The sequence below is a fragment of the Gracilinanus agilis genome, chromosome 2, assembly GCF_016433145.1.
Source record: "Gracilinanus agilis isolate LMUSP501 chromosome 2, AgileGrace, whole genome shotgun sequence".
Lineage (NCBI taxonomy): Eukaryota > Metazoa > Chordata > Mammalia > Didelphimorphia > Didelphidae > Gracilinanus > Gracilinanus agilis.
Genome location: NC_058131.1, coordinates 292,093,390 through 292,103,553, shown reverse-complemented (window position 1 = coordinate 292,103,553; position 10,164 = coordinate 292,093,390).

Below are 10,164 nucleotides of genomic sequence, written 5' to 3'. Positions count from 1 at the left end.
TACACAGAGACTGATACACTATGGTAAAATCAAATGTAATGGACTTCTATATTAGCAGCAATGCAATGACCCAGGACAATTCTGAGGGATCTATGGAAAAGAATGCTCTCCATATTCAGAAAAAGAACTACAGGAGTAGAAACACAGAAGAAAAACAACTGCTTGAATACATGAGTTGATGAGGACATGATTGGGGATGTAGACTCAAAATAATATGGAAATAAGTCTTGATTGATGACACATGTTAAAAACAGTGGAAATGCACATCAGCTATGGGATCAAGGTGAAGGGGAAAGTAAAAACATGAATTATGTAACCGTGGAAATTTTTCTAAAAATTAAATATTTAAAAACTTTTTAAAAAAGGGTCCCAATGAATCAACTAAAAAGTTAATGGAAACCATCAACAACTTTAGCAAAGTTGCAGAATATAAAATAAATGCAATCCAGGATGACGTAATACACAGAGAAAGATACATTCAGGCATAATAGAATTTAATGGATGTCTCTACTAGCACTCTGAGTGTATTCATTTTATTCCCATTGATTCTATAGCATATGTGGAAAATTTTACTCAAGTTTATGGGGAAAAGTATACTTCATTTCTACTTTTTTGTAAAATGTGATTTAATTAAATAGCTTTGCCTTTAATTAATTATGTCCTCTTGCTGACCAATAAAATGAAATTGATATTGGTGAGAGCTTTTGAGCTATGACTGAATTCATGAATTGAACATGCATTGAACTTAGGATAACCATTTGTAAGATCAGAAAATTCATGGTTTTTATTGATATGAGATTCTTTCTCAACTGACACAAATCAAAGCAAAATTCTCACTTTAGTAGATACTTTTTGTGTTATGTGGGTCATAAGTTGGGGCAAGAAGCATGGGGGGCTCGGTTACAGGAGGACCAATCCATCTAATGACTATGCAGTCTCTCAGAGAGGAGGTGAAGTTATTGAGTTGGGGGTCTACTATTTATAGGGCAAATGATGTAGGTAAAGGAATTAGGTAATCTTCATATAGAAACAATGATAATTAGTGATTCACAGAGTTAAGGCAATAAATATAGGTATTCATTCAATTTAATCAGTGATTAAAGGCAAGGGTTTTCTATCTGTTATTGATCGATATGTCAATATATGATTGCTCAGCTAGATTTGGTATTTCAGTGGGTGATTCCTTAGCAAAGTTCCTGATGAAATTTTTGCCCTAGTGGTTTTTTGACATAACATCTGATAACTCAGAGAGAAGAATAGGTTGGGTTCCAGCTAAAGGGAAAGACAATATCTCTACTGCTTCCATGCTAATAGCTTCCCCAGAGGCCTTGCATTCTTGGATTTTCTGGGCTTATTTCCACAGGCTTGTTGAAAGGAAAGCCCCTGACTCCCTATCTATCCAGAAGTTTTATGCTTTGGGGTGCATTCTCACTACTTGGAGCTACAGATACTTTTCATTTGGTAGCCATTGATCTTTTCATTTAGTAGCCCACGATCTGAAGATGAACTTTTCAAAAGTCATTTGGGTTGGCCCATGAATTAAATAAACCCTAAGATGTGTACACAAAACTTTTACAGCTTAGTAGGATATGATAGAGTTTCTCTTTTACTAGCATTCAAATTAAAAATACCTTTTCTAAACACTTTGTGTATTCTACCCTTTAAAGCACTACCATAAATGAAGAAGGAAGGAAGGAAGGAAGGAAGGAAGGAAGGAAGAAAGGAAGGAAGGAAGGAAGGAACTAAGGAACTAAGGAAGGAAGGAAGGAAGGAAGGGAGGAAGGAAAGAAGAATGGTCTTTTGCCCTGTGCCTGTGGATTTCAAGTCTAAATACTTCTATACCAACACTCTTCTTGGGCATTATATAATAATATATTAAGGGCACCTGGGTAACTCAGTGGATTGAGAGTCAGGATATGATTCAAAAGGTTCAAAGCTGGCCTCAGACATTTCCCAGCTGTGTGACCCTGGGCAAGTCACTTGACCCCCATTGTCCACCCTTACCACTCTTTCATCAAGGAGCCAATACACAGAAGTTAAGAGTTTAAAAAATAATATGTTAAGAAACAAAGTGAATTAATTCAGACTTTAATACTCTATTTCTCAGATGAATGTAGAGAAGTTATTGTTAATAGAGGAAAATGGGAAGTAACACTGAACTTCTTAAATACACAACAGTTAAAAAAAACTAGGGGTATTAAAGCTGGGAAAAGAAAATACCAAGGGATGCATGATAATTCTCTTTAATATCTCCTATAACAAAATTAGGACCAAATAAGGTAAGTTTTAACAGGGCTAGAAGAGACAATTTGAGAATCATTGGTCTTCCTGAAAAAGCAGAAATTAATAGAAATTTGGACTCCATACTAAAATAAATTATTCAGCAAAATTGCCCTGAATTTCTACAACAAGAGGGCAATATAGACATTGAAAGGATCCATAGATCACCTTCTACACTAGACCCTGAAAAGACAGCCTCAAGGAATATAATAGCCAAATTCAACTGCTTCCAATTAAAAGAAAAAATCTTACAAGAAGCCAGAAAGAGACAATTCGAATATCAAGGAGCACCAATCTGGATCACACAGGATCTGGCAGCCTCCACACTAAAAGATCACAAAGCTTGGAATATAATATTCAGAAAGGCAAGAGAACTGGGTCTACAACCACAGATCACCTACCCATCAAAACTAACTATATACTTCCAGGGGAAAGTTTGGGCATTCAACAAGGTAGAAGATTTCCAAGTATTTGCACAGAAAATACCAGGACTAAATGGAAAGTTTGATATCCAACTACAAAAATCAAGAGAAACATAAAAAGGTAAATAAGAAACAGAGGGGAAAAAAGAAAACTCTCATTTTTTTTTAAATTTGCCTCTTTAAGGGCTTCAATAAGATCTAATTATTTGTTTTCCTATGTGGAGAAATGTTATGTATAATTCTCTGTAGTGAACTTTATTCACTATTATAGTATTCATTATTACAGTAATAAGAAGAATTATACATAGGGAGAGGTTGGAATACTAAATGGTCTAAGATGATATGGGGAGTGGGAAAGACGGGGGGGGGATAGTAGAGGACACCAAGTGAAACTTGAATGAATAAGAAAAATAGGATAATATATGTTATGATGATAATAACAGATAATTTGGAGAAGCAGATAAATGTGTCAGGGCCAAAAGAACTTCAAGTCAAGAGCCACTGATTGATAGGCTTTCAGAGAGGAAAGGAGGGGGTTAAACAGTCCTGTATCTCAAACACCACCCCCCTAAACAGTTGCTGTATTTCAATTGGAAGATGGAGACTGGTTAAGATTCTTCTGGTAAGTTTCTGTTATGGCTGAACCCCAATGATGTTCCCTTTCTTTAATTTATATTCCTCACAGGTCTGATAGAGGAATAAGTAGAAGCTAGCTATCTAACTGACGAGGACAGAGATAAATGATCTTCTTAAAACTGGCAGCAGACAGTATCCAAACTAGATGAACAGATTTAAGTTGTGAGTATTCCCAAATAATTTCCAGGCACAGATTTGAAGGTAAAGGTTATATTGTGAAGTAAAAAGGAAAACTAAAGGAGTTAAAGAAGGGTTTTGGATTAGGAAAGGTGACCCTGAATTATTAGGTTGAAGCTGCCCTTCCCCCCAACAAGAGGGGTGAAGGAACCTAACTGAACTTGTTAGATAATTTATATATCTAATCACTAATCACTAGATAATTATTATATTGATATTGATGAAGATTAATTCTAACAAACAGACTAACCCTATGAGTAAAAACCACACTGGTTTATGCCACAATGGCCACCTCAGGTGAACCCAAAGTCTGGAGGAGTAAGCAGAGTGTCTGCTCACTTCAACCTCCACAAAGTAACTGTCTGAAACCTTCTCAACTTCCCCCTCACCCAAAGTTCTCCAGGGGTGTCACCTGGAATTCTGGGTGAGGCTATCCCTGTATTTTGTGGGGATTCCATGCTTTCAATCTCTACACAACATATATTGCAAATGAAGAGGGCATGGGAAGGGGAACGAATGAATACTATTATAAGGAGAGGAAGAGAGCAATAAGAGTTAATATTTTTTTAATTTTAAACATTTATTAATATTCATTTTTAACCTCTTTACATGCTTCATGCCCCTACTTTCCCCTTCATCCCCCCTGCTCTCCCCCCACCCATGGCCAACACACATTTCCACTGGTTGTAACACGTGTCCTTGTTCAGGGCCTATTTCCATATTGTTTAGTTGCATTGGTGTGGTCGTTTCAACTCTACATCCCCAATCATGTTCACCTCAGCCCATGCATTCAAGCAATTGTTTATCTTCTATGTTTCCTCTCCTGCAGTTCTTCCTCTGAATCTGGGTAGCGTTCTTTACCATTAATCCCCCATAGCTGTCTTGTGTCATTGCATTGTTGCTGGTACAGAAGTCCATTACATTCGATTTTACCACAGTATATAAGTCTCTGTGTACAATGTTCTTCTGGCTCTGCTCCTTTCACTCTGCATCAGTTCCTGGAGGTCTTTCCAGTTCACCATGAACTCCTCCAGTTTGTTATTTCTTTTAGCACAATAGTATTCCATCACCCGCATATACCACAGTTTGTTCAGCCATTCCTCAATTGAAGGGCATGACCTCATTTTCCAGTTCTTTGCCACTACAAAAAGGGCAGCTATAAATATTTTCATACAAGTCTGTTTATCTATGATCTCTTTGGGGTACAAATCCAGCAATGGTAAGGCTGGATCAAAGGGCAGGCATTCTTTTATAGCCCTTTGAGCATAGTTCCAAATTGCCAGCCAGAATGTTGTATTATTTCACAACTCCACCAGCAATGCATTAATGTCCCAATTTTACCACATCCCCTCCAGCATTAATTTACTCTCCCAGCAAAATTGCGCTGAAGTTCTACAACAAGAGGGCAATATAGACATTGAAAGGATCCATAGATCACCTTCAACACTGGACCCAGAAAAGCCAACACCCAGAAATATAATAGTGAAATTGAAGAGCTTTCAAATTAAAGAAAAAATCTTACAAGAAGCCAGAAAGAGACAATTCAAATATCAAGGAGCACCAATAAGGATCACACAGGATCTGGCAGCCTCAATGCTAAAAGACCGCAAGGCTTGGAGTACAATATTCAGAAAGGCAAGAGAGCTAGGCCTTCAGCCACGGATCAACTACCCATCGAAACTGACTATATACTTTCAGGGGAAAGTATGGGCATTCAACAAAATTAAGATTTCCAAGTTTTTGCACAAAAGAGACGAGGACTAAATGGAAAGTTTGATACCCAACCACAAAAATCAAGAGAAACATGAAAAGGTAAATAAGAAACAAAGGGAAAAGAAAGAAAACTCATTATCTTTTAAACTTGACTCTTTAAGGGCATAAATATGAACTAATTATCTGTATTACTAGGTGAGGAAATGCTATGTATAATTCTCTGTAGTGAACTCTATTCACTATTATAATATTCACTATTATAGAAACCAGAAGAATAATTCATAGGGAGAGGGCAGGATACTAAATGGTCTAAGATGACATTGAGGGTGGGAAAGAGGGGGGGGAATAGTAGGGGACACCAAGAAAATTCTGAGTAAATTTAAAAAATAGGATATTCTATTACACACAAAGAGGGCATGGGAAGGGGAGGGGATAAATACTACCATAAGAAGGAGAGGAAGAGAGCATTAAGAGGTAATAATCAAACCTTACTCTCAGTGTAATCAACCCGGAGAGGGAAGAGTAGCTTTATTATCCATTCAGATAAAAACTCTATCTAACTCTACTGAGAAAGTCAGAAGGGTTAAACCAAAGGGAGCAGGGGAGTGGGGAGGTCAAAAAAGGGAGGGGAGAAGAAGAGGGAGGGAATCCATTAGGTCCTTTAAAAAACAAAAAAAGGGGAATAACAAGGGGCAGAAAGGGAAGTCAATCAAGAGAGGGGATAAGGGATACCAGTTCAAAGCAAACCACTGGGTTAAAAGGAAATAGTGTAAGAAGAAGGGGTTGGTCTAGGGGAGGATACAAAAATGTCAGTGAATGCACAACTAACAATTGTAACTCTGAATGTGAACGGGATGAACTCACTCATAAAACAGAAGCAAATAGCAGAGTGGATCAGAAACCAAAATCCTACCATATGTTGTCTACAAGAAACACATATGAGGCGGGTAGACACACACAAGTTCAAGGATAAGGGCATGAGCAAAATCTTTTGGGCATCAAATGAGAAAAAGAAGGCAGGAGTGGCTATTATGATCTCTGACAAAGCCAAAGTAAAAATAGATAGGATTAAAAAAGACAGGGAAGGTCATTACATCCTGATTAAAGGCAGTATAAACAATGAGGAAATAACACTGCTCAATATGTGTGCACCAAGGGGCATAGCACCCAAATTCATAAAGGAGAAACTGGCAGAACACAAGAAGGAAATAGATAGTAAAACCATAATAGTGGGAGATCTAAATATACCTCTTTCAGATCTAGATAAATCAAACCGAAAAATATATAAGAAAGAGGTAAGAGAGGTGAATGAAGTCCTAGAAAAATTAGGTTTAATTGATATGTGGAGAAAAATAAATAGGGACAAAAAGGAATACACCTTCTTTTCAGCCGCACATGGTACATTTACAAAGATTGACCATGTAATAGGGCATAGAATCATTGCAAACAAATGCAAAAGAGCAGATATAATAAATGTAACATTCTCAGATCATAATGCAATAAAAAATAATAATTAGTGAGGGCACCTGGACAGACAAATCAAAAACCAATTGGAAATTAAACAATATGATTCTCCAAAACCAATTTGTGAAAGAAGAAATCATAGAAACAATCAACAATTTCATTGAAGAGAATGACAATGATGAGATATCCTACCAAACTCTGTGGGATGCGGCCAAGGCAGTACTCAGGGGGAAATTTATATCCCTGAGTGCATATATTAACAAATTAAGGAGGGCAGAGATTAATGAATTGGGTATGCAACTCAAAAAATTAGAAAGCAAGCAAATTAAAAACCCCGAGATGAAAACTAAATTAGAAATACTAAAAATTAAGGGAGAAGTTAATAAAATCAAAAGTAAAAGAACTATTGTATTAATAAATAAGGCTAGAAGCTGGTACTTTGAAAAAACAGATAAAATAGACAAAGTACTGGTTAATCTAATAAGAAAAAGGAAAGAAGAAAACCAAATTGACAGTATTAAAGATGAAAAGGGAGACCTCACCTCTAATGAAGGGGAAATTAAGGCAATTATTAAGAACTATTTCACCCAATTATATGGCAACAAATATAACAATTTAGGAGGTATGGATGAATATTTACAAAAATATGAATTGCCTAGATTAACAGCAGAAGAAATAGAATACCTAAATAATCCCATATCAGAAATAGAAATTGAATAAGCCATCAAAGATCTCCCTAAGAAAAAATCACCAGGACCTGATGGATTCACAATTGAATTCTATCAGACATTCAAAGAGCAACTATTCCCAATACTATACAAATTATTTGATATGATAAGCAAAGAAGGAGTCCTTCCAAATTCCTTTTATGACACAAATATGGTACTGATCCCAAAGCCAGGTAGACCAAAAACAGAGAAAGAATACTATAGACCAATCTCCTTAATGAACATAGATACAAAAATCTTAAATAGAATATTAGCAAAGAGACTCCCGCAAGTAATTAAGAAGATCATCCACCATGATCAGGTGGGATTTATACCAGGAATGCAAGAATGGTTCAACATTAGGAAAACCATCCAAATAATTGACAATATCAACAGTCTAACAAACAAAAATCACATGATTATCTCAATAGATGCTGAAAAAGCCTTTGACAAAATACAGCATCCATTCCTATTGAAAACATTGAAAAGTAAAGGAATAGAAGGACCCTTCCAAAAAATAATAAACAATATATACCTAAAACCATCAACAAGCATTATATGCAATGGGGATAAATTAGAAACCTTCTCAATAAGATCAGGAGTGAAACAAGGAAGCCCATTATCACCTCTATTATTCAACATAGTACTAGAAACACTAGCAATAGAAATTAGAGAAGAAAAAGAAATTGAAGGTATCAAAATAGGCAATAAGGAGACTAAGCTACCACTCTTTGCAGGTGATATGACGGTATACATAAAAAATCCTAGAGAATCAACTAAGAGGCTAGTAGAAATAATCAAAAACTTTAGCAAAGTTGCAGGATACAAAACAAATGCACATCAATCATCAGCATTTCTATATATTTCCAACACATTAGTACAGCAAGAGGTAGAAAGAGAAACACCATTTAAAATCACCCTAGACAATATAAAATACCTGGGAATCTATCTACCAAAACAAACACAGCTATTATACGAAAACAACTACAAAACACCTTCCAAACAAATAAAACTGGATCTCAACATTTGGAAAGCCATTAATTGTTCATGGGTAGGACGAGCTAACATAATAAAAATGAACATTCTACCCAAATTAATTTACCTATTTAGAGCCATACCTATCAAATTACCAAAAACTTCTTTACTGAGTTAGGAAAAACTATAACAATTTTCATTTGGAATAACAAAAGATCAAGAATATCAAGGGAAATAATGAATAAAAATGTGAAGGAACGGGGCCTAGAAGTACCAGATATTAAACTATACTATAAAGCAGCAGTCATCAAAACAATATGGTACTGACTAAGAGATAGAAGGGAGGATCAGTGGAATAGACTTGGGGTTAATGATGTCAGCAAGACAGTGTATGATAAACCCAAAGAGCCCAACTTTTTGGACATGAATCCTCTATTTGACAAAAACTGCTGGGAAATATGGAAAGCAATATGGGAAAGATTAGGTTTAGATCAACATTTCACACCCTACACCAAGATAAATTCAGAATGGGTGTATGACCTGAATATAAAGAGGGAAACTGTAAATAAGCTAAGTGAACACAAAATAGTATACCTATCAGATCTTTGGGAAAGGAAAGATTTTAAAACCAAACAAGAGTTAGAGAAAATTACAAAATGTAAATTAAATGATTTTGATTATATCAAGCTAAAAAGCTTTTGTACAAACAAAAACAATGTAGTCAAAATCAGAAGGGAAACAACAAATTGGGAAAAAATCTTTATAACAAAAAACTCTGACCGGGGTCTAATTACTCAAACATACAAGGAGTTAAATCAATTGTATATAAAATCAAGCCACTCCCCAATTGAAAAATGGGCAAGAGACATGAATAGGCAATTCTCAGGTAAAGAAATCAAAAGTATCAATAAGCACATGAGAAAGTGTTCTAAATCTCTAATAATTAAAGAAATGCAAATCAAAACAACACCTCACACCTAGCAGATTGGCTAAAATGAAAGAAGGGGAGAGTAATGAATGCTGGAGGGGATGTGGCAAAATTGGGACATTAATGCATTGCTGGTGGAGTTGTGAAATGATCCAACCATTCTGGTTGGCAATTTGGAATTATGCTCAAAGGGCTATAAAAGAATGCCTGCCCTTTCATCCATCCATACCATTATTGGGTTTGTACCCCAAAGAGATCATAGATAAACAGACTTGTAAGAAAATATTTATAGCTGTGCATTTTGTGGTGGCAAAGAACTGGAAAAGGAGGGTTTGCTCTTCAATTGGGGAATGGCTGAACAAACTGTGGTATATGTGGGTGATGGAATACTATTGTGCTAAAAGGAATAATAAACTGGAAGAGTTCCAGGTGAACTGGAGAGACCTCCAGGAACTGATGCAGAGTGAGAGGAGCAGAGCCAGAAGAACATTGTACACAGAGACTGATATACTATGGTAAAATCGAATGTAATGGACTTCTGTACCAGCAGCAATGCAATGACACAAGACAGCTATGAGGGATTTATGGTAAAAAACGCTACCCACATTCAGAGGAAGATCTGCAGGAGAGGAAACATATAAGATAATCAATTGCTTGAATGCATGGGTTGAGGGGGACATGATTGGGGATGTAGAGTCGAAATGACCACACCAATGCAACTAACAACAATATGGAAATAGGCCCTAAACAAGGACACATGTTACAACCAGTGGAAATCTGCAGCGGCCATGGGTGGGTGGAGGGGGGGGGTGAATGGGAAAGTAGGGGTATGAAGCATGTAAACAGGTTAAAAATGAATATT